This window comes from Mesoplodon densirostris, chromosome 19, assembly GCF_025265405.1.
Source record: "Mesoplodon densirostris isolate mMesDen1 chromosome 19, mMesDen1 primary haplotype, whole genome shotgun sequence".
Classification (NCBI taxonomy): Eukaryota; Metazoa; Chordata; class Mammalia; order Artiodactyla; family Ziphiidae; genus Mesoplodon; species Mesoplodon densirostris.
In genome coordinates this window covers 27,960,319-27,985,882 of record NC_082679.1, presented here as the reverse complement: position 1 = coordinate 27,985,882, position 25,564 = coordinate 27,960,319, and the positions used below count along the sequence as shown (strand labels likewise).

Genomic DNA, 25,564 nt, shown 5'->3' with positions numbered 1-25,564 from the left:
CGATGCAGGGCCCTGGTCTGGGAAGATCCCACATGTCGCAGAGCAACTAGGCCCGTGAGCCACAACTACGGAGCCTGGGCGTCTGGAGCTTGTGCTCCGCAACGAGAGGCCGTGACGGTGAGAGGTCCGCGCACCGCGATGAAGAGTGGCCCCCGCTCGCCGCAACTAAAGAAAGCAATCGCACAGAAACGAAGGCCCAACACAGCAAAACAACAACAACAAGAAAAAGTTAAAGGGCATTAAAAACAAACCAACCAGATATATGTGGGTAGGCATTTTCCATCCCAGTTACAGAATGAGAAAACTGAGACTCAAACAGGGAAAATGACTTGCCCAAGGTGGCAAAGGAAGGAAGAAGAGCCAGGCTGTAGATTCTGGTTCATCTGATGCCAGAGTCCTTTCCCCAACCCCAGTGCCCGCACCGCTTCCAACTCAACTTCCTCCTCTGCTCCTCCTCCCTCCCCGTCTTTTCAGATGGACTGAACTGAAACCTGGCCCTTCTGTGAAGCCTCCTGACACCAGCGTTTGCCCTGCTCCCCTAGCCAGTCCCTCCGAAGGCAGCACACAGTTACAGACACAATCACGCCTTTAAGCCATCAATCCTCTGAGGTGTCCCTCTTCCTCATCTCAGTTATTAATAGCATCTACTCAGTTGCTCAAACCCCAGCCTGCCCTGCCAACCTCCATCTGTCCTTTTCCTTACCAGCTCTCCCTGTGATGTGTGACCCGTCAGCATGTCTGAATCTACTTCTAACATGATCCCTAATCCTTGCGCTTCTGGCCTCTTCACTGCTACTCCAGCCCAGGCCACCATCTCCGCTGAGAGCCTTCCAGCTACTCTCCAGGATTCCCGTCTTGCCGCCCACGGCACCCTCACAGCAGCTAGAGCTTTGCACAGCCTCCCCTGGTTCCCGTGGCAGAGTCTGTGCTTTGCCGCACCGTGGCCTGGAAGTGGGTCTCAGCCTCAGCAGCCTCCTCAGTGTGGCTTCCCACCCCCGCGCCATCCACCTGCCAGCGTCTGCCACTCCCTGTCACTCCCTCGGACTTGGCCCCCTGCTGTACTTTCCTCATGTCGCTTTGTGGTGGACACAAGGTCTGACTCCCCAGTGGCTGTTTCTGCTTCCTCTTCTTTTCCTGGCAAATGGGATTCCAGTTTGGATCGGGTGACAAGAAATTTGAGGGAACACACTGGTTCTCCCCAGTCCTGGAACTGGGGAGAACCAGGGGGGAACACAACTTACGGTTCTGCCCTGGAGACAAATCTTGAGGGTCCGGGATAACGGTGGCCACTTCCCTTTCCACGGCCACGGATCAGTTTAGAAAGAGCACGGGCTACAGTTCTGGCCGAGGAGACGTGAGGGGCGTTCTGTTGGGCGCTGCTACAAGCTTTCCTCACTTTTAAAAAGGGCAACAAGGAAGGGAGGGAGCTGCTCTCTGCCCTGCACCCTCCGAAGGTTTGGGTGCTCCGCGTACAAGAGGGGATTCTTGCTGCTGCTGCTGCAGCCGACTTGCAGACGCTGGCCACTGCTGGCAGGCCTTGACTTCACCGTGGAGCCACTGGCACCACCACGTGTCCTGAGAGCTTAAACCTACGCCGACTCCTCTGTTATTACGGCCCGAAGCATACGCACTATAGATATCTAAACTCACCTTTTTGCTGCTTTATCACTCCTACCTTCCCGCTCCTAAAATGTAAGCTCTGTGAGGGGAGGGGCCTGTCCCTCCATCACTATGTCCCCATCACGTGGACTGGGCATTGTCTGGCACAGCTACAGCAGGTGCTTGATGAATGCTGGCTGCATTCATGCATGAGGGTCCTCCAGGGCAGGGACTCAGTCACTGTGGCTTCTGGGAGCGGCAGGGGCTCAAAAGCCTTCGCTGGATCAACAGGCAGGGAAGCCAGAAGACAGCTTCTTAAGAAACAAATTTAATACTATATACAAGGGAAAACGTACAGAAACAACAAAGGAGACGCAACAGGGCTGGAGGTGCCCATCCCAACTAGCTGCCCACGCAGAGGGCCGATGCCAGCCCCTAGCTCGCCCTCCTCCTCCTACAGTTGGAAGGGCTCCACGGGCCACCTTGCCCTGGCGGTGGGATCCACGTGGTCCTGAAGCCGGTGCCACTTCATGTGGGCATTCCGACCCTTGATCTTGCCAAACACCCTGAGGAGGCACCAGAGGACACAGGGGTCAGAGCAGGGGGAGGCGGGTAGCCCTGAGGGGGGCACCCCAGAGGGCTGAGGGCAGGCAGTGTGGGAGCATCCAGGGAAAGGGCGGTACCTCTCACACTCCCGGCAGGGAAAGAAGCCCTGGCCCTTGCTGCTCCCCGGCAGCTCAGGGGTCCGCTTCGAGCCGGTGTTTGGGCTGGAGTTGGGGATGGACTCCCTCCTGTAACTCTCAGTAGTCCTCGGTAATTCGGGGGTTGGACGGTGGCTGGGTTTCCTCCGAGGGCTACGAGTGACCTGCACAGGGGGCAGAGGTGATGAAAGGGTGCTGACCGCCCCGCCGCCCTTCTAAGGGAGAAGCAGGTGTCCAGAGCGTCCAGACGTCGCGGGGTGCACCCCCCCACCGCCAGCCAGCTTGGATGGGCACCGGGCATCCAGATCCGTGCTGAACTCCTGAAGCCCTATCCCGAGACCCTCTACCTTCGCTTCTGTCCTGTCTGCTTCACCCAGCTCTCTCTTGACCCTCTTTTCCGGCACTGGGGCTCGGCCGCAGTCAAACTTGTTCATTTTCTTCTGCATGTAGTAGAACTCGACACACTGGGCTACTGTTTTTGTCTGGACCTAGTGGAGGAAGACAGAAACCGGCTAAGGACAGTGCCTCAGGAGTAGCAGTGAGTATGGCCTTGACGCCCTAAATCCCCTCCCCATGGGGCCAGCCGCCACTTTTTGAAAGCCCTCCTGAAACGTTTCTCCCCTACGGCTTGGTATGCTCCACTGCTACGGGGGACAGAGAATCACAAAGTCCTCCTGGGGATGAAGGAGTTCAGAGAGAAGCCACCAGAGTCAACACCATCTAAGCTCTGCACGCTCTGAGCAACAAGGCTGGCCCAAGAAGGCTTCTCTCCAGGAAAACGCACACACGGTACACACGAGGACGCTCACTGTGACATCATGTGGAGCCACATGTCTACCGACTGGGACTAATTAAACCAGAGTGTCCTTACGTGGTGGATACCTCATAGCCTTATGTGACAGCTAGGCAGAGCCCTCCAAAAAACTGAAGAGGAAGGAATACTTCCCAACTCAGTCCGTAAGTTCAACATTTCTCTGATACCAAAGCCAGACAAAGATATTACAAGGAAAGAAGCCTACAGACCAATGTCCCTCATGAACATAGATGAAAATTTTTAAACAAAACTTTAACGAACAGAATCCAACAATATATATATGTGTATATATATATACGTGTATATATGTGTGTGTGTATATATATATATATATATATATATGTATGTATATATGTATATATATATATAAAGGACAATATACCATGACTAAGTGGAGCTCATCCCAGAAACGTGAGGTTGGTTTAACAATCGAAAATCAATGTAATTCATCATATTAAACTTAAAAAAGAGAAATCATATGAGCATCTTGATAGGTGCAGAAAAAGCATTTGATACAATCCAATGTCCATTCCTGATGGAAACTCTCAGCACAATAGGAATAGAAGGAACTTCTCTTCAACCTGATAAATGAGACCTACAAAATCCCTACAGCTAACGGTGGAGTGGTTTCCCCTCAAATATCATGAACAACACAAGGATTTCCACTCTCACCACTTCTACTCAATACTGTACTGGTGGTTCTAGAGTGCAAAAAGGCAAGAAAAAAAGTAAAGGCATCCAGGTTGGAAAGGAAGAAAGAAAAGTGTCTTTATTTGCAGATGATGTGACGGTCTATGTAGAAAATTCAGTGGAATCCACAAAAAAGTTACCAAAACTAGTAAGTTAGTTTGGCAACATTTCAGAACACAAGATCCATATAAAAATCAATTTTATTTCTATACATACTAGCAACAAACCATTGGAAACTGAAATAAAAAAGAACTCTATAACATCATAAAAAACACAAGTACTGGGCTTCCCTGGTGGCGCAGTGGTTGAGAGTCCGCCTGCCGATGCAAGGGACACGAGTTCGTGCAATGGTCCTGGAGGGATCCCACGTGCCATGGAGCGGTGGGGCCCGTGAGCCATGGCCGCTGGGACTGCGCGTCCGGAGCCTGTGCTCCGCGGCGGGAGAGGCCACAGTGGTGAGAGGCCCGCATACCGCAAAAAAACAACAACAACAACAAAAAACAAAACAGAAAAAAACCAAGCGCTTAGGAATAAATCTGACAGAAAGTATGCAACAACTGTACACTAAAAGCTTCAAAACATTGCTGAAAAATTAAAGATTGAAATAGAGAGATATACCCTGTTCACGAGTCAGAAGACTCAATATTGTTAAGGTAACAACTCTCCCCAGTTGACGTAACGAGTCAAAAACAGTACCAATCAAGTTCCTAGCAGAAATTTTTATTTTGAAATTGTCAAGTTATTTCTAAAATTCATAGGGAATTAAAAAGGATGTAGAATACAAAAAATAACTTTGAAAAAGAATAACAAAGTTGAAGGACTAACATTTTCTAATTTCAAGACTTAGAATAAAGCTACAGTAATAAAGACAGTATGGGAATAGCTTAATAAAAGACAAACAGATCAATGGAACAATACAGGGTCCAGAAGTAGATGCATATATATATGGCCAACTGATATTTAACAAAGGTACAAAAGCAGCTGAGTGGAGAAAGTATGGTCTTTCCAACAAAAGGTATTGGAATAAATATCCATATGCAAAAATGAACTCACCTCGCACCCCATACAAAAATAAACTTAAAATGGATCATAAATCTAGAAATAAAACCTAAAACTATAAAACCTCCAGAAGAAAACATAGGGGAAAATCTTTGTGACTTTGGGTTAGGCAAAGATTTCTTAGATACAACGCGAAAAGCACAGTCTATAAAAGAGAAACTAGTAAGTTAGGCTTAAGCAAAATTTAAAACTTTTCTTCAAAAGACACTGTTAGAAGACTGACAAATGGCATATTGGGAGAAAATATTTCCAAAGCATATATCTGGATAAAGGACTGGTGTTCAGATCAAAATAAGAACTCCTACAGCTCAATAAAAACACAGACACTCCAATAAAAACAGAGGCAAAAGATATGAACAGACAGCTCACCAGAGAAGGTGCACAGAGAGCAAAAAAACACAAAGATGCTCAGCATCATTAGTCATTAGGAAAATGGAGTCAGATGCGACTGTACACTCATTAGAATGGCTAAAATTAAAGAGACTTAGCATACCAAGTGTCGACGAGGGTGTGGAGCAACTGGACCTTTCATAACCTGCTGGTGGGAATGGGAAGTGGTAGAGCCACTTTGGAAAACAGTTCGGCAGTTTCTTAAAAAGTTAAACATACATCTACTATAAATTACCCTCATTCCCCTCCTAGGTATTTATAATCCCAACCCCGTGTCCGCAAAAAAAAAAAAAAAAACCCAGTACATGTCCGTACAAAGACTTGTATGTAAATGTGCAGAGCAGCTTTATCTGTAGTCATCAGTAACTGGAAACCACCAACAGGTGGATGATTAAATGAACGGTGGTCCGTCCACACAGTGGTATACTCCTCAACAGTAAAGGGATGAACTATGGGTACACACGACAACATGGATGAATCTCAAAATCATTAGGTTGAGTGTAAGAAGCCAGACAAAGCAGATCACGTGCTGTATGATTATTCCATTTATATAAACCTCTAGAAAATGCAAACTAATTTAGAGTGACAGAAAGTAGACAAGAGTTGACTAGGGACCCGGGTGGCAGGAAGGAAGGGTTGCAAAGGGGCAGGAGGGAACTTTTGGGGGTGAAGGATACTCTCATTATCTCGATCATCGTGGTGGTCTTACAAGTGTATAACTATGTCAAAAACATTAAATCTCACACTTCGATTATGTGCAATTTTGCGTACATCAAGTTAAAAAAAAGAGCAAACTAATCAGCAGGATATTAAGTATATGATGTCATCCTTTTTTGAGAAAGTGCATATAGGTGTGTAAAATCCGTATGGGCAATAAATACCTGTCAGGTTATCAAATCAGAAGTAGGATTGTGGGGAGGGGTCTGGAGGGCTTTATTTTGAACATGGGATTCATTTCTCTACCGTTTCAGGTTGTTCCAAGCAATGGCATTGTAGTTGTCAACTGTTCACAGCATGAGCAGAGTATCGCCCCTGAAAGGCCCTGCAGTTCTAGCGCCTCGGCCGTGTGAAGGAGCCTTGTCTACACCAGCCTGCCATGTTCGCCTTACCATCTTGTGTATCAAGTAGAAGTCCTTCTTGTAGGCACGGAACGCCTTCTTAAAGAGCCTCTTCTCCATGGAGGTCCAGATGTCCGAACCTATTGGAGAAACAGCCAAGAGGAGGAAGGATGTTTCTCCTTCTGGGACCACAGCCACGGCTGAAGTGCAGACTCCCCTCCTTTTTCAGGCCACCGAGCGCCACTTATATGCCAAGATTTCTGCTAAGCCCCTTACTTGCTTTATCTCACACAATCCTCACAAAAACCTTAGCAGGTAGGGGCAATTACCATCCCCACTTGACAGGTGCAGCAACTTGAGGCTTCCTCTGGTTAAGAGACTTGCCAAGGGCAGGCGTGGGCCCCTGGTTGCCTGACTCCAAGGCTGGAGTGCTCAACTGGGAAACCTGAGCCCACCCCAACCTGGCACCCCCCTTCTGGCCAGGAAGAGCCCACGAGGGAACCAGTGGAAAGGGGAAGGTTGGATCCAACTAGAGAACAGCACCCACTGAGTCCCCCAGAGAGGACGGGCCCTTCTGGGAGGGCAGGTGCAGGCCCCAAGAGAACTCCGGGAGGCACGTGCAGAGCTTGCCATGGAAAGTGACTGGCTCGCAGGGGCCTCAGCCAGGCCAAAACCACGCGGGCAGCCACGCTCGTTACCTGTGTAGTGATAGTTGGCGAGAGGGTGAGTCCGTGGCTTCTGGGGTCCTCTCAGTAACAGGGTCTCCAGGGCAACCTGGAACGAGAGGTGTGGTGGGCAACTCTCTGAGGGAGGGAAGGTGAGGTAGAGGCCCACCTTCATTCTTTCATCCAATCAGAAAATATGTGCAGCCCTCCCTAAAGCCACCCCTACCCCAGGGCGACTCAAAGTGTGGTCGGTCTGTGGACTGGCCACCAGCTGTGAACCACTTGGGACACATTGCCTACAGCACTAAGCGGACTGTTGAGTGCAGCTGACGTTACCTTTTTCATAGCAAGATTTACTTGATGACGAAACAGTGTGTGGACTTATTCTGGCACAAGCTCCTTATTTCTTCAGGGAGCAGCATTTGGAGTGGCACTGCCCCCGCCCTACCCCATGTTATGGTCCTCATAGCACTAATCATTATCTATCACTTGTAAAAAATGTATTTCATGTGTTCACTCTCCTAAAATGTAAGCCCTGCAAAGAGAGGGCATTTGTCTTGCTCAACAGCGTAACCCCGGTCAGGACTCGCTATGCAGTTTGCAGGACCCAGCGCAAAATGGAAACACGGGGCCCTGTGCTCAGAAACTATTAAGAATTTCAAGATGGTGGCAGCAGAGCATTAAACCAAGAATGGGCCCCTGAGCTGGCCCCAGCCTGATACCGTGACATCACCAGGTATCAGGAGGACCCAGTAAATGTGTGCTGATTACTCTGCTGAGCACCCACCACGTGCCAGCCACTGCCTCTCAGCTTGAGAAAAAGCACCATGTAGCCCTGACTCTTGGGTCTCCAACTCGGGTGACGTGACTTCCTCTCCCACTACACACAGTTGGACTTCTTCATTTTCTAAACTTCAGGATTGTGAGGAGGGTCCTTGGAGGAGGCAGAGGCATTTCTGTTGCATCTGAGGTTTGCATACACCATTTTTAATCCAAAAGTTAATGTTCAGTAAATAAACCAGATGAATGCAGGCCCTGAGTTGGTTCTGCTAGGCACCGCCTCCCCAGTGCCGCGCTGAGATGAGGTAACGCTGGAGGAACCCTGGTGCTCTGCTGTCACCCCAGAGAAATAACTGATTGAGCCCGTATGTGTGCATTTCCCCTACGTTCCAAAGGACACCACCAGTCCCAAAGCGACCAGGGAGAAGGGTGGGTGGCCAGCCTTTGGTTCTCGTGAGCTGCAAAGCCCCAAGTAGAAGGCACGTGTCTTGCGCCTAGAGCCCCTGGCCCTAAGAGACCAGGGAGCTTCCCACAGCTCCTCTGAGCCCCCGCCTCGCCTGCACCGCACCTGGATGTTGCCCTGGGCTTCATGCAGGCAGTGCAGAGCGAGCTCCAGGTTGGTGCCCCCGCCCGGCATCACGCTGGAGCAGGCCACGTTGCAGAGCTCGGTCACTGTTTCCAGCAGGCAGCCCGGCAGCGAGAAGGAGAGGAGACACAGAGGGTCAGCAAGTGCCAGAGAGGAAACCTCCCCAACAGCACAGATGGGGTGGGGGGCTCCTGTCACCATCTCCCTCACCTCTCTGTTACAAGCAGGCTGAGGGAAGGGAGCGACAAGGAGGATGGGCAGAAACCCTGCTCCTGGCACCCGCTCTGGATGGCCTGGCCAGCTACTGGGTGAGAGGAGAGGTGGGGCAAGGGACTGCAGCACAGCAAAGCAGTCCTGCGCTGAAGGCCAGCTCTGCCCACCCCACCCCCGCCTGGGGATCACTGCTTCTTGGTCAAGGTGAGAACTGGGAGGAGAAACCCCTTGGACATGGAGGAGGGCTCTCGGGAACCTGGCCCCAAAGTCTCAGTCACCCCTATCCTGCGTCTTCGGGTTGGTCATCACATCTCCCCATGGCTTCCAGACCAGAGTAGCTACATGCTCGTCACTTCCAGCCAGTGATCTGTCCTGGAGCTCTGGGATCTCAGCCTGAAACTGGCTCCCTATGTTGATGTGTCTGAAATGAGGCCACACACACGGACATAAAAGGCATATGTGTGTGACCAAGATGGGAAATACAAGAGAGATGTGTGGTGAGCCCTGCTCACCAGGGCTGTGGAACCCACCTTTTGGCCATCTCTCAGACACAGGGAGTGCTCATCAGCCCAGCAGACACGCACTGGTATTCCAGAGACCTCTTGAGGGATACACTTCCTTCCTTCCTCCAATTTGCTTTTTTGCCAGATTTCTGGCTTCAGGCGTTTGGGGTCTAGGACAGGGGAGGTATGTGCTGATACCTGGCATTCTTCTGTATCCAAGGGAACATCCAAGCTACAGAACAGTATCTCACTGCGCCATCACCAATTCTATCTAGAACCCCAGGGTGCTGGGCATTCTGTCTGCAGACATCCAACTATGGTATGTCTGGACAGAAGGAATATTGGGGAAACACCTGGAAAAATCCACCACTTCTCTCCTGGAGAGGTTCTGGGTCTAGACCTGACTTTCCCGTGATGAAGGCTCCCTTGGGAAAAACCGACACTGGAATGCAAGGAGGGTAAAAGCATCCCCACATTGCAAGGACCCTCAGGTTCTAAGTCTGTTCCAACTCACGGTTCAGTGCTGATCTTGCTGTTGTCCTTCACCACACTGATGCCAAAAGAGCCGTCCATGTGATCTGGAAAACACCCAAAGAAGAGCCTCAAGGAGACTGGCTACAACTGACCCATGAGGCCCTTTTTGCCTGCCTTTCCAGAGCAGCTAAAAGCAGGCTCTTCAAGATTGCATGGTATACACACACTACTGTATATAAAATAGATCATCAACAAGGACCTACTGTATAGCACAGGGAACTATACTCAATACTCTGTAATAACCTATATGGGAAAAGAATCTAAAAAACAATAGATATGTGATTATGTATAACAAAATCACTTTGCTGTATACCTGAAACTAACACATTGTAAATCAACTCTAATCCAATATAAAATTGAAAATTGGAAAAAAAAGATTGCATGGTATGGAGTTTCCTCAAAAATTAAAAGTAGGACTACCATATCATGCAGCAAACCCACTTCTGGGTATTCATCCAAAAGAACTGCAGTCAAGACCTCAAAAAGATATCTGAACTCCCATGTTCACTCCAGCACCATTCATAATAGCCAAGATGTGGAAACAACCTAAATGTCCACTGACAGATGAGCACATAAAGGTAATGTGACATCAACATACAATGAAATACCATTTAGCCTTAAAAAGAAATTCTGCAATACGCAACAACATGGATGACCATTGAGGACATTATACTAAGTGACATAAGCCAGTCACAGAAAGAGAAATACTGCATGACTCCACTTATATAACGTATCTAAAGTAGTTGAATTCATATTGATAGAATCAAAGAGTGGAATAGGGGTTACCAGGGGTTGGGGCAGTGGGAAATGGGAGGTTACTAATCAATGGGCATAAAGTTTCAATTAATCAAGCTCTAGAAATCTGCTGTATAACATTGTACCTATAGTCAACAATACTGTATTGCACACTTAAATCTTTGTTAAAAGGGCAGATCACAGATTAACTGTTCACATCACAATAAAATAAAATAAAAAGATTGCATGGAAGTGGGATAAGACTTCTGAAAATGTAGAGTAAGGAACTCGGCAAAACAACAGATTTACTGACAAAAATCATTGAAAAAGAAAAAAAAAAGAACAGTAAGCTAAAGTCTCTGCACGTTGTCCCAAAGGCATACAGCATTTTAAGAAATACTCATTCAAGAAAACCCACTAAATCTCGGGAAGAACAGTGAGAGTCTGTGGCACTGGAGCCATGGCCCACCCCCTTACCCACCTAGCCCCCAGCTCTTTGTAACGGAAGCTCTACCCAGGTAGGTGCAGCCAAGGAGATGGGGGCTGCTTCTTCCCCTGGCTCCCATGCTTAAAGAATTAAAGCAAGATAAAATAAAAATTTGTCATCAAAGAGAAAATGCCATCAAGAGATGGAAATTAGTTTTTAAAAAGATACAAATGTGGACTTCCCTGGCGGTCCAGTGGTTAAGACTCCACGCTTCCACTGCAGGGGGCATGGGTGTGATCCCTAGTAGAGGAAGTAAGATCCTGCATGCTGTGCGATGCAGCCAAAAAAAAGAAGAACCAAATGGAAATAGTTCAGGGGTTAAAAAAGTACAATAACCAAAATACGGCTCAACAGTACATCTGAGCTGGCAGAAGAAACGATCAGCAAACCTGAAGATAGAACAATGGAGACTATGAAATCTGAAGAACAGAGAGAAATAAATATAGGAAAGTGAAGAGAGCCTCAGAGAAATGTGAGATGTCATTACATGCAACAATATATATGTATTGGGAGTACCAGAAAGAGGGGAGAAAGGGACAGAATATTTAAAGTATTAATGGCTGAAAATTTCCCAACGTTGATGAAAAACAATATGTATATCCAGCAAACTCTACAAACTCCAAGAAAGATTAAACACAAAGAGCTCTACATCCAGACATAACATAGGCAAAATGTGGAAAGCAAAAATAAAGATAAGATCTTGAAAGCAAAAAGGGAAAAACAATTTGTTACATACAAGGGCACTACAGTAAAATTAACAGCTAACTTTTTAAGAGAAACGATGTAGGTTACAAGGCAATGGGATAATATATTCAAATTACTGAAAGTAAAAAAGTGTTAACCAAGTATCTTATATTCAGCAAATTATCTTGCAAAAATGAAGGTAAAATAAAGACACTCCCAGATAAATAAAAACTGAGGATACCTGTTGCTGGCAGACCTGCCTTACAAGAAATATTAAAGGTGAAATATTATTCAGCCCGCAAAAAGGAACAAAGTACTGATACATACTGCAACTTGGATGAAACCTAAAAACATCATGCTAACTAAAAGAAGGCATTCATAAAGGACCACATACTGTATGATTCCACTCATATGAAATACGCAGAATAGCCACATCGATAGAGACAAAGTAGATTAGTCGTTACCCACGGCTGGGGATGGGGAGGATGGAAAGGAGGGACTGCTAATAAGTACAGGGCTTCTTTTGGGGATGATGAAAATTTCTGAAAACTGATGGTAGTGATGGTTGCACAGCTCTGTGAATATACTAAAAACCATTGAATTCTATACTTTAAAGGGATGAATTGTATGGTATGTGAATTATATATCCCTAATAAAAATAAATAGTAAAGAAAGTCCTTCAGATTGAAAGCAAATGACATCAGATGGTAACTTGAATCCAAACCAAAAAAAAAAAAAAAAAAAAGGGAAGCGCTAGTAAATATGGGTAACTATAAAAATCACTAGGATTACATATTTCTTTTCTTTTTTTAATGGCCTTAAAAATAACTGCATAAAACAATATGTATTGTGGGCCTGTAACATATAGAAATATAATATATGTGACAGTAACTGCACAAGGAGCACAGCTGCATTGGAGTAAAGGAATATCACCTCAGACAGTAACTCAAATCCACAAGAATAAATGAAGAGATCAGAAATGGTAAATAAGAAGGTTAATATAACAACCTCTATAAATCATGCTTGCTTTCCTTTATCCGCTCAGTGTTTTTACACAAAATAAAATTATATAAAGCAATAAACATGACCAGTACGGTATTACTGGGTCTCTCACATATAATAGCAAAAGAGTTAGAAGGAATAGAGCTAGATAGGAGCAGTGTTTCTATATTTCACTGTTAATGAGTTATTACACATCCTAACAGATTCTGATAAGACATATATTTTAAGTCCTAGAGCAACCACTAAGAAATGACTAAGAAACAGTGAAAAATTAACGGAATTAAAATGTCACACTAGAAAATACTCACTTAATACAAAAGAAAGCAGGAAAGGAGGAACAGAGGGAGAAAAAGACATGTAACGTATAGAAAATAAAAAGCAAAATGGCAGATGTAAATTCAACCATATCAATATAACATTAAACAAGAATGGATTAAACAAACCAATCAAAAGGCAGAGTTTGTAAGACTGGATAAAAAACACATGATCCACCTAATGGTGTCTAGAGGTAACATGCTTTATTTTCAAAGACACAAATAGGCTGAAAGTAAAAGAAGAGAAAAATATATACCAAGCAAACAACAACCAAAAAAGAGAATGGAATGGCTATACTAATGTCAGGCACATTAGACTTTAAAACCAAAAATATTACTAGAGATAATGATAAAATTATTGTAATAATGACAAATGATGTCACAATCACATCCTAATGATAAAAGGTCAAGCCGTGAGGAAGATGTGACAATTACAAACATATACACACCTACAAACAGACCCCCAAAATACACCAAGCAACAAACGACAGAACTGAAGGATGAAATAAACCATTAAAAAATAATAGTTGGAGATTTCAATACTTTCAACAGTGGATAGGGCAACTAGGCAGAAGATCAACAAGGAAATTGAAACTAACTAGACAAAACAGACAAAATACAGCATTCCACCAAACATCAGTAGAATACATTCTTCTCAAATTCACATGGAACATTCTTCAAGACAGACCGGATTCTAGCCCATATAACATGCCTCAATAAATTTTAAATTTTAAAATAAATTTAAGGGAATTCCCTGGCGGTCCAGTCATTAGGACTCCACGCTTCCGCTGCAGGGGGCATGGGTTCGACCCCTGGTGGGGGAACTAAGATCCTGCAAACCGCACAGCACAGCCAAAATAAATAAATAAATAAATAAAATAAATTAAATTGAAAAAGAAACAACGTATGTACTCTGACCAAAAGAGAATTAGATTACAAATCAATAAAAGGCAGCAATTTGGAAAATTCACAAATATGTGAAAATTAAGCAACACACTCTTTAACAGTCAGTGTATTAAACAGGAAGTGGAATGATAAATTAGAAAATACTTTAGCTGAATGAATATAAAAACACAACATAGGGCCTCCCTGGTGGCGCAGTGGTTGAGAGTCCGCCTGCCGATGCAGGGGATACGGGTTCGTGCCCCGGTCTGGGAGGATCCCATATGCCGTGGAGCGGCTGGGCCCGTGAGCCGTGGCCGCTGGGCCTGCGCATACGGAGCCTGCGCATCCGGGGCCTGTGCTCCGGAACGGGGGAGGCCGCAACAGTGAGAGGCCCGCATACCACAAAAAGAAAAAAAAAAAAAAAAAAAAACAACATACTAAAACTTACAAAATGTAGCTAAAGCAATGTTCAGAAGGAAATCTATAGCTGTAAAATATCTGTATTAAAAAAGAAGAAACATCTCAAATCATTTATGGTCAACTGACTTTCCACAAAGGTAGCAAGACAGGGCTTCCCTGGTGGCGCAGTGGTTGAGAGTCTGCCTGCCGATGCAGGGGACATGGGTTCGTGCCCCGGTCTGGGAAGATCTCACATGCCGCGGAGCAGCTGGGCCCGTGAGCCATGGCTGCTGAGCCTGAGTATCCGGAGCCTGTGCTCCACAACGGGTGAGGCCACAAACAGTGAGAGGCCCACGTACCACAAAACAAACAAACAAACAAACACCTCACAATGAGCTACCACTTCACACCCACTAGGATGGGTGTAATAAAAAAGACAGCTAAGAAGTGTGAGCAAGGATGTGGAGAAACTGCAACTTTCATACAATGCTGGTGGAAATTTAATATGACCCGGCCATTTTGCAAAGCAGTCTGGCAGTTCCTTAAATGGTTAGACATAGTTACCCTTTGACCCAGCAATTCCACTCTGAGTTATATACCCAAGAGAAATGAGGACTTATGTCCAACAAAAACTTACACATAAATGTTCTTAACAGCACTGTTTGCAACAGCCAAAGGACACAAACAACCCAAATGCTCGTCAACTGATGAATGGATAAATAAAATGTTGTCTATCCAGAGAATTCAATATCATTCATCCATAAAAAGAAATGAAGCACTGATGCATACTACAACATGAACCTTGACAACATTATTCTAAGTGAACAAACTAGACACAGAATGTCCCGTAATTTATGATTCCAATTACATGAAATGTCCAGAATAGGGAGACCCATAGAAAAAGTAGGTTGGTAGACTGGTGGTTGCCCAGGGCTGAGGAGTTGGGGGCTACAGGGCCTGTGTGTCACCGCTCGTGGATATAATCTTCTGGGGTGATGAAAATGCTCTAGAATTAGATTGTGGGATGGGTGTACAATCCTAAGAATACACTAAAAAATCACTGTACACTTTAAATGGGTGATTCATATGGCATGTGAATTATACCTCAATAAAGCTGTTTAAACAATTACTCGAAAGGGCAGGCAGAAGGGTGCTTAGGCTAAATGGTGTCTATTTTCTTTCTGGCTACAAAGTCATAAGCACCTAGAAGGCTGCTGGTCCCAGATGGTCCTGGGATAGTTCTGAACAGCAACGGGACCCCCAGAGCAGACCCAGGCGTAGGCCAGAGAGAATGGCTGGACCAAATTCTACAGGGGGCGGGGGTCTGGCCCCCCGCAGGCCCATCATGGGGCGATCAAGCTCACTCACCAAGCATGGCGCTGATGAGCCTGTCGGGACGGGCCCGGGCAGATGTGGAACAGAGAGTGTTGAAATACAGCCCAGAGCCCTCCCGGATGGGGCTGAGCATCGGGGGCGGTGTGTAGGGAGGTCACTGGGACAGTCCCTTCAGGAGGTGGTCCATCAGGAACACGGGCGAGCGCAGGCAGCTCTGGCGGCATCCTCCCGGGCCCGGCTCCCCAGACATGGAGGGCGGAGGAGGGATGAGCAGTGCCTCGGGCCGTGGGAGCTTCTTCCGCTTCCTGTGTTGGCTGCTCTCCTTGCTGTCTCTCTCTTCCCCGTCCTTCTCCTGTCCCTGGAGAAGAAGAGACTTCAGAACCACGGGGGTCACCTGAGGCCACCGGCCCCAAAGCTCAGACCTCAAGATGGCCTGAGAGTGGGAAAGGGTACTGACCAGCCAAATGCACACCCAGCATGGCCATGCCCAGAGTCCTCAGCGCAGGAAGCCGGGCAGGGCCACCACGCCTGAGCCAGACTCCAGACCCTAAGCCGGGCGACATTTGACGCCGGGGCCTTCTCAGGCACCCACCCCCACCCCAAGGAGAGGCCCTCACTCAGACCATTTTGGAAACTCATATCCGTTGTTAAAGTGACTGGCACTTAAAGTGTGGGGGCCAGACGGATGCAACAGCATGACAAAAGGAAAACCTGTTGCCCTCAAAATGACAGCAGCTCCTGGGAGACAAACAGTGGGCTCCATGCACCCCGTACCCGAGTCCAGCATGGACTTCTCCAGGTGGGGTCTTCCAGCACAGGCTGAAGAGACGACGGCTTGAGCTTGCTACACTCTCTCTTACCTCCACGCAATCTCCCCTCCTCTCTGCCCATCTTACCCCTCCTCATCCTCCGGCTCTCAGCTGCAACGCCCCCTTCCTCAGGCAGGGTCTCTGGTGCCCTTGGGGCTCCCACAGCTCCCTCTCCCAGCCCGGCCCGTTCTGGGTCGTCAGTGTCCGGGGATGGGTCTATCTACTCCGCTGGGCTGGGAGCCCCAGGAGACGGGGGCAGGCCTGTTGTGGTCGCTGCAGTGTCCCCAGCCCTGCCCAGCACAGGGCCAGACACAAAGGAAGTTCACTGGAGGTTGAATGGATGAATGAACACGCAAATCAAGCTCTTCTGGAGTCAGGATTTGGGGGCTTTTCTCACAGCTCCCACTGGCAGCTGGAAAGCAGCTGGAAGGAAGTGCACCCACCTTGCTCCCCAGGGGATGGTTCGCTGGAGCCACTGGCACCGAAACAGGGACCACCAAAGGGGCGGCGGTCATGTTGTCCAAGGACTTCCTGCCTCCCGGGGAACTCTGCCTGTGCCCTTCTGGCCTCAGCACCTGTCTTTGTGGCTTGCAAAACTCCATGCCACACACCTACACACAGAGAAGAGCCAGCCCTATAAGAGACACAGTACGTAGGGAGCAAGGGGCCCCTCCAGAGCAGCACAGCCCTGACTCCCGGCCCCCAGCCAGGCTCCCTGCAGGAGGACGGCTCCATCCTGAGATGAATGGCAGCTTCGCGCCCCTTCACCTGCGGCTCCTGCTTCCCTCGAGGTGACGGCCACTGGTCGCTGTGAAAACACATGTGGCTGCTCAGCCCTCTCTCTGTATAAAACATCTGGCTGCAATTCTTGCAGACGTAAGTGCTCCTTGGCTCTGCCCAGTCTGTGGGACCACCACTGTGCTGGTTCCTGTGGGGAAGAAAGGGAGAATGGGACTCCGTCCCCAAACACTGATCCTCTGACAGACAGCTTTGGACGAACCCTAAAGAAATGGACATGATGCCCCCGATTCTCCGTGGCCTGGTGCTCACCCCTTCAGGAGTGAAGCATCCAGAGCTCGCTCACCCAGGGCCAGCACATCAAAGCCACCAGAGTTCTCCCGAGGGGCTTCTGAACTTACCAGCCACCCGCCATGTTCTCCTCCTTCATCGGGTGGGGGACCCGGTAGATATTTCCACCCTGAAGACGAAAATACATCTGAGCCAACATATCAGAAATGAGATGCAAGAGTGAAAACTATAAGACTTGGAAGAAAACACAGGTATAATTCTTGGTGACCCTGGAGTAAGCAGTGGTTTCTTGGATGACTCCAAAACCAAACAAAAGACAGACGTATTGGACTTCATCAAAACTTACAACTTCTGTGCTTCAAAGGACATCATCAAGAAGTGAAAAGACAGAATAAGAGAAAAAAGTTGCAAATCATGTATCTCATAAGGGACTATGTATATTTCTGTATCAGTGATACATAATGAACTCTCACAGCTCAAAAATAAAATCACAACCCAATTTAAAAATGGGCAAAGGGTCTGAATAGACACTTACCCAAAGAGGATATACAAATGGCCATTAAAAGATGCTCAGGATTATTAGCCATCGGGGAAATGCAAATTAAACTATAATGAGATTATCATTTCCCACCCACTAAGGTGAACCAACTGGACAAGAACAAGTGTTGGTGAGGATGCAGAGAAACTGCAGGCCTCATACACTCTGGGTAGGGATATAAAACAGCACAGCTTTTTGGGAAAGTCTGGCACTTCCTCCAATAGAATTACCCTAGAGCCCAGCAATTCCCCTCCAAGGTATTTCCCAAGAGAAATGAAAACATATGTCTAAACAATAATCTGTCCACAAATGTTCATAGCACCGTTATCACAATGGCCAAGAAGGGAAAACAACCCAAATATCTATCATCTGATGAATGGATAAATAAAATGTGGTGTTTCCATACAATGCACAAGTTACCAGCGATAAAAAGGAGTGAAGTTCTGACCCGTGCTACAGCACAGAGGAACTCTGAGAACATCAGGTTAAGTGAAAGAAGCAAAAGACACAAAAGGCCACGCAGCGTTAGGATTCCCGTCACATGAAGTGTCCAGAATAGGCAAATCCATGGAGACAGAAAGTAGATGCATGGTTGCCAGGGGCTGGGAGGGATGGAGAGATTGCGGGTGACAACCAACGGTGTGGGGTTTCTTTTTGCGGTGATGAAAGTGTATTGGCAAAGAGTGGCGACGCGAGCACGACCTCGTAAACAAACTAAAAACTACTGGATGGTGCACTTCAAGATGGCGAATTAGATGGCACGTGAATATTAAAGCTGTGGGAAAAAAAAAAAGAGGAGGAGGTAGCTGTGGTGCGACAGGAAGGATGCTGGACCTCGGAACATCACGAAGAGACGTGGCCAAGCTCTCTGCGCCCAGGACCTCGTGGGCACGATGTGGGAGGACCCAAGCTGCTCCAAAAGGGCGGACCAGTGCCAGGCCTGCAGTAGGGGCCAAGTCGGACTTGTGGACCTGTGATTCACAACCAGAATAGACACAGCATTTCACGTACAAATATCAAGGGTAAAGGAGCTCTGCCTTTACATTCTCTGAAGAAGTGAAGGAGGCAAATCCAAAAGGAAGCGAAAGGCAGAAAGAAAGCAAATAGAAAAAGCTTAGTGAAGAAACATGATGCAAAGTGTCTCTGACAACTCTAAAGCCCTGTTCTGTTGTGTGTGTGTGTGTTGCAGGGTGGAGGGTGATGGGAGGAACCATCCCTTCTCTGGAACTTCATTCGCCCCTCTGTAAACAAACTGCATCTGAGGATTTGCTGAGGTTAAATACAGTGCCTGGACAAGTCAGAAACACGGACACAGGTAAGGACGAGACTCTGCCCCCCGCATGGTCAGGTCCCGTGAGAGGGCCCTGGTACCTGGATCCTGTTGAGTATCATCAGCTTGGACTTGGAGTCCCAGGGGGGATCCGCTGGAGGCCCGGCCAACGACGAGAAGGAGGCCATGGCTACCTGGCTTGGAGAAGCTGCACAGCAAATATCCACTTTCACTTTCTCCTTCCGGAAGTGCTGGACCCCGGAGTTGCCAGAGAAGAGCCTGTAGCCTCCGCCCCAGGAGCAGGCCGGGCCCTCTCCACCTTTTGTGGCCCCGGAAGCCGTGCCATTCTCAGCCTGGGCCTGCTTCCCTGGGAGGTGGGCTCTGGATGGCTCCTCCCCTCCTAACTGGGTCTGATGCAGGCCCCGAGGGAGAAGATGTCCCTAGGTCCAAGGTCCCTTTCGAGGATCGCAACTGCTTGGCCAGAGAGGAGATGTCTGGGTTTCCAGGAGGGTCCAGGGACGCCGCCGTGGGGGCAGGTGGAGCAGCAGCCACTTTTGGTCTTCCCTTTGGGTCCTGGCTCACGCTGCTGGGGGAGGGCTCTGTGGGTAAAGCGGGTGTGGATTTTCTCCTGCGGGCTAGGGACCCCTCTGGATCAGGGTTCACGGGGCCAGCATGGAGAGAGGCAACAGTGGGTGCCACAGGTGGGGGTTGCTGTGGCCACGGCCCCTGCAGTGACTTCAGGGCAACTTGCTTGCCGTCGGGTGTGGGAAGCTGGGAGGAGGCGGCGGCCACCTGGGTGTGGGAGAAGATCTGCTGGGACTTGGTGATCATCTGGAACACCTGCATCTGCTCGTGGCTCACCAGAGACTCCTGAGCCTTCAGGACCAGCTGCTGGAAGAGCGGTGTGGCATCCGACGGGAGGCCGCTGGACTTCTAGCCGTCCTGGGGGCCAGGCTCACCAGGGTTCTGCCGCGAGAAGGAGTCGCAGTCGAACTTGCTCTTCTTGGAAGCCCAGGAGTCGTCTTCCCCGCTGGTGCTGACATATCTGGGGTCGCCCGAGGCCTCCCCCTGGGCCTTCAGGAGCGTGGGAGGGAAAGACGGCGTGTCCTCCAGACCGGTGCACTGGCTGGGTGAGGGCTCCCCAGCAGGGGAGTCGCTGCTGAGCCCGGGGCCCGGCTCGGAGCCCTCCCGGGACGGCACTGCAGAGGGCTTGTGGACGACAAACATACTGTTTCCTTTGCTCTTAGGGCAGCCCGACAGGTTTCAGAGCCACTGGAAACTGTGGCTTGATGGCTGGGAACTGGCGGGGACAGTCTGGCCATGGAACAGAGGCAGGCAGGCGGGCAGGGAGCGCCCTCGGGCCAGCCCTCCAGGGATGACGGGGGCTGGAGCAGCGGCAGCTCCGGCTCGGCTGGGTCGGGGCCGCTGTTCTCCGCTGCCCGTGAGTGGACGGCTGTGAACACGTCCGTGCCCGGCTCCTTCCGTGGGGGCCGGGGATCCTCGGGAACACCTCAGTGCCCAGGGCTCCTGGGGCCGCCGGGGTGCTGGCTGGGCCGCAGGAGGAGGACCCTGACGAGGGCAGGGAGGAACAGGCCGTGATCCTCCCTTCGCCGCTGTCTGAAGGCCCTCCCAGGGCTGGCCCGGGAGAAGGGATCTTCTGGCAGATGCTGCTGCTCACGATACAGCGCAGGAGGTCTCGGTTGGACAAGAGGGAGATGGGGGATGGGGCTTCCGGGGGCACCAGGGACCACAGGCTCGCGGGTGCGGGCTGGCAGGCCACCTCGTGCACACGGGGTGAGTTCCCGCAGGGCTCCTCCTCCGGAGGGACCTCCTTGAGGATGCACAGGCCGTGCTGGACCTCGTAGTGCTGGCGCACGGAGCGGTAGTCGCTGTAGCTCTTGCTGCAGCCCTGCTCAATGCACACAAAGGGCTTGGACTTCTGGTGGGTGAGCGTGTGCCCAGTCCTGGAATCACATGAGGAGAAAGTTAGTGGGTGTCTCGGCGTGGGTCACTAACTGCAGGAACCCAGGCGTGTCCCCAGGGGGCGGCAGCATCGCAACTCAGAAACTGTGCTCAGACCCTATGAGGAAAGACCCCTGCTATGGCCAAAGCCCTCTGGAAGGGGGAGCTCTTGCCCTCACCCCTAAGCAAACCCCTAATCTGAGATTAAAAACATCAGTGGGAGTCAAGTCAGAGTTCCCCAAAGTGGGTTCCTAAGGAACACCAGGCTCCAGAGTTGCTCCCTGAGGACTTGGGCTCAGCTGGCAAATAAGTTTGGGAAAAACACTCTTTACTTCTTGGAGGTTCCTAGGAGCAAACTGAAAAGCCACAGAGCAGATAACGAGAGATCTGTTGAACTTTCCATGTCTCTCAAACTTATTTGCCCACAAAACCATGCTTTTAAAATAGACCCTTTTAGCATCCCCGAGAAGCAGAGAACCAGAGTTCTGAGAACAAACTTAAGGAAACGCTAACTTGGGGATGATCCTTCCTTCAACAAAGGAGTCTTTGCCTTCCCACAGGAGTCCTCTAGACAGCGACCTGGGAGCCCCACAGCAACAACAACAAAAAGCCAAATGCGCCTATAATGTCTGCAAATATAAAAGAATGCAAGTATGTAGTATATTTACATCATACGTATACCTGCATTAATATATTATAAATATAAACAAATGGGTAAATCACCCTCTGGGTTCCCAACAATCCTACCCCGGATGGTTCTAATCAATTGGACCCAGTAAATAATGAAACCCTTTCCCAAACGTGGACCCTTGGCCTCCATCTGAGGGAAGCAGCAGAGAGGGCATCCGGAGACCCACTTTCTAGCCCTAACTGTTACCAGCTTGTGACAGGAGTAAATCATTTCCCATCCTTAATGGCGAGAGGGGAGAGGATACAATGAAAGCGGGATTCATCGAAGCCTCAGTAAAGGCTGGGCGAGCTGTAAACATGCAAGGGATCGTCCTCTCCCACTTACGAGTCTCTCAGTTTGAAAGTCTGTCTCTTCTCCCTCGGCAGCAAGAAAAGCTTATCATTTCTAAGACATGAAGAACAAACGGAATTCTGCTCCTCTTACACTGAGCTTGCTTTTTAAAGTCAAATTTTGAAAAAAAATCGAGTTAATAAAAGGGGGAATTGAAACAGGAAAAAAGAGAGTGAACACTGCATTGCCATGTTCTAGAAACAGGCATTTCAGAACCCCTCACGCCCTGGTGTTATCCCAACATATATTCCTCATGGAGTGCATATCTGTTCTGCTCAGACACCTACCAGGGACTCTGAAACTTTCTCTACGCAGTTAGCCCAACTCCCTCCATGACAAAATTGCCTCTGGAGTGTGTTTTTAAAGCACATGGGTCCTGTCTGCAAATCGCAGCGGCGCTCTCCTCACTGGAGTGAATCTGGAGGCTGGGGAGGGCGGGCTGTCCGGGGCAGTGTAGGCCCTGCCCCCCGCCCCCACCAAACACTGGCCGTGGGAGGAGCACAGGTCGCACACACCTGGGACACCCGACGGTGCGGGGCGGTGCAGGTGGATGGGAGGGGATGCAAAAGAACCGGGAACACGCCCAGCCCCCAGCAGCCCCCTGAACAGACATCCCGACCAGACTCCTACATACAGGTGGTCCTGACGCTTAAAGGCCTTGCTGCAGATTTTGCACACGTGTCTCCTCTCCTGGCTGTGCGTCAGGCAGTGCTTGCTGAGAGGACTGGCGCTGCTGAACACCTTCCCGCAGAGGCTGCGGTCCAGGAGTGGGTTCTGAGGGGACCTGTGCTGCCGCTTTCCTCTCCTTGTGCTCCCAGACGTGGCCCTGCCTCCTTCGTTAGCCTCTTTGGGCACCTTGAGCACGCCTAGCCCCAGGTCTAGACAGAGGGAGAAAGCACAGGTTATGACATCCGGGGACATCGGAGCCCGGGCCGAAGCACTCTACCACCCTCAGACCAACTTCAGCAGCTGAGTCCAACTCAGGGAGTTGGCCGAGAACCCCAACTTCAGCAGCTTCACTCGCAGAGAAGACCAGGCTTAGCACCAGGTGAGGGGGAGAAGGGACCCTGGTCAAGCCACACCTCCAGGGCGGCACCCAATCTTGAAGCCACACTTGGGGGGTAAGGGAGGGGACAGCAACAGTCTGAGAGCTTCCAGGACAGAGTGACTCGACAGGCAGGACTTCATGACGGTAACATCAACAGCACGCTTGCAAGTGCAATCCAGAAATGCACAATGCAAAATCTTAGAAAAGTTTAAGTCCTTTCTCCCAGCCAATTCCACTCTGGTTTTTTAATTAAGGAAATTAAGGCCGATCTGTACAAATTAACGGAGATCTTGCAGTGAACTGCAAGCGAGTTAACTGCAGCATTGTTTTTCCTGGTGAAATGTGAGAAACCACCTAATAACTGACACGAGGGCAGGTGGGTGACTGCATTCTGGTCTCAATGGTCTATGGCGCAGGCATTTCAGATACAACTGTAGGAGAATATCCATTGACGTGAAAGGATGTTCATGCTGTACCACTAAGTGCCGTGCCACTAACAAGAGGATTGTTGAAAAACGGAATGACCTAGTCTTTAAAAGGGAAAAATAAATTTGAATAGAAACAAACAGAATGGGATTGATTGGTAGCATCATGGATCAACTTAATTTTCCTTTCCCTATATATCTGAATTTTCCATGTTTCTCTACTCCTTGGGTAAATGAGTAGTTTTTTTTTATAATTTCATTTTTGATTTTTTTTCTTTGACCCATGAGTTATTTTAGAAGAGTGTTCTTTAGTTTCCAAATACTTGAAGACTTTTTTCTCTTATTTCTTTTACTTATTTCTTTATTTTTGGCTGCATTGGGTCTTCATTGCTGTGCGTGGGCTTTCTCTAGTTGCGGCGAGTGGGGGCTACTCTTCGTTGCAGTGCGCGGGCTTCTCGTTGCAGTGGCTTCTCTTGTTGCAGAGCATGGGCTCTAGGCGTGCGGGCTTCAGTAGTTGTGGCTTGCGGGCGCTAGAGCGCAGGCTCACTAGTGGCGCATGGGCTTAGTTGCTCCGCGGCATGTGGGATCTTCCCGGACCAGGGCTCGAACCCGTGTCCCCTGCATTGGCAGGCAATTCTTAACCACTGTGCCACCAGGTTTTGATCCATCGCCTGGTCAAGTATCAGTGGGTTTTCCATACCCTTGGCATAATTATTACTCGTGGAATATTTGCTCTCAAACGCATGTATAGATTACACACTCGTGTCCTGGATTGCCATCCCGGAAAGCATTTAAGAAACATCAGGTTCGGGACTTCCTTGGTGGTGCAGTGGTTGGGAGTCTGCCTGCCGATGCAGGGCCCTGGTCTGGGAAGATCCCACATGTCGCAGAGCAACTAGGCCCGTGAGCCACAACTACTGAGCCTGGGCGTCTGGAGCTTGTGCTCCGCAACGAGAGGCCGTGACGGTGAGAGGTCCGCGCACCGCGATGAAGAGTGGCCCCCGCTCGCCGCAACTAAAGAAAGCAATCGCACAGAAACGAAGGCCCAACACAGCAAAACAACAACAACAAGAAAAAGTTAAAGGGCATTAAAAACAAACCAACCAGATATATGTGGGTAGGCATTTTCCATCCCAGTTACAGAATGAGAAAACTGAGACTCAAACAGGGAAAATGACTTGCCCAAGGTGGCAAAGGAAGGAAGAAGAGCCAGGCTGTAGATTCTGGTTCATCTGATGCCAGAGTCCTTTCCCCAACCACAGTGCCCGCACTGCTTCCAACTCAACTTCCTCCTCTGCTCCTCCTCCCTCCCCGTCTTTTCAGATGGACTGAACTGAAACCTGGCCCTTCTGTGAAGCCTCCTGACACCAGCGTTTGCCCTGCTCCCCTAGCCAGTCCCTCCGAAGGCAGCACACAGTTACAGACACAATCACGCCTTTAAGCCATCAATCCTCTGAGGTGTCCCTCTTCCTCATCTCAGTTATTAATAGCATCTACTCAGTTGCTCAAACCCCAGCCTGCCCTGCCAACCTCCATCTGTCCTTTTCCTTACCAGCTCTCCCTGTGATGTGTGACCCGTCAGCATGTCTGAATCTACTTCTAACATGATCCCTAATCCTTGCGCTTCTGGCCTCTTCACTGCTACTCCAGCCCAGGCCACCATCTCCGCTGAGAGCCTTCCAGCTACTCTCCAGGATTCCCGTCTTGCCGCCCACGGCACCCTCACAGCAGCTAGAGCTTTGCACAGCCTCCCCTGGTTCCCGTGGCAGAGTCTGTGCTTTGCCGCACCGTGGCCTGGAAGTGGGTCTCAGCCTCAGCAGCCTCCTCAGTGTGGCTTCCCACCCCCGCGCCATCCACCTGCCAGCGTCTGCCACTCCCTGTCACTCCCTCGGACTTGGCCCCCTGCTGTACTTTCCTCATGTCGCTTTGTGGTGGACACAAGGTCTGACTCCCCAGTGGCTGTTTCTGCTTCCTCTTCTTTTCCTGGCAAATGGGATTCCAGTTTGGATCGGGTGACAAGAAATTTGAG

The 25,564-nt window shown here is 49.2% G+C and overlaps 1 pseudogene; it reads right to left on the bottom strand.

Moving 5' to 3' along the window:
* Positions 1-882: 882 nt before the first annotated feature.
* Positions 883-25,455, bottom strand: LOC132479631 (zinc finger protein 541-like; annotated as a pseudogene).
* Positions 25,456-25,564: the final 109 nt, after the last annotated feature.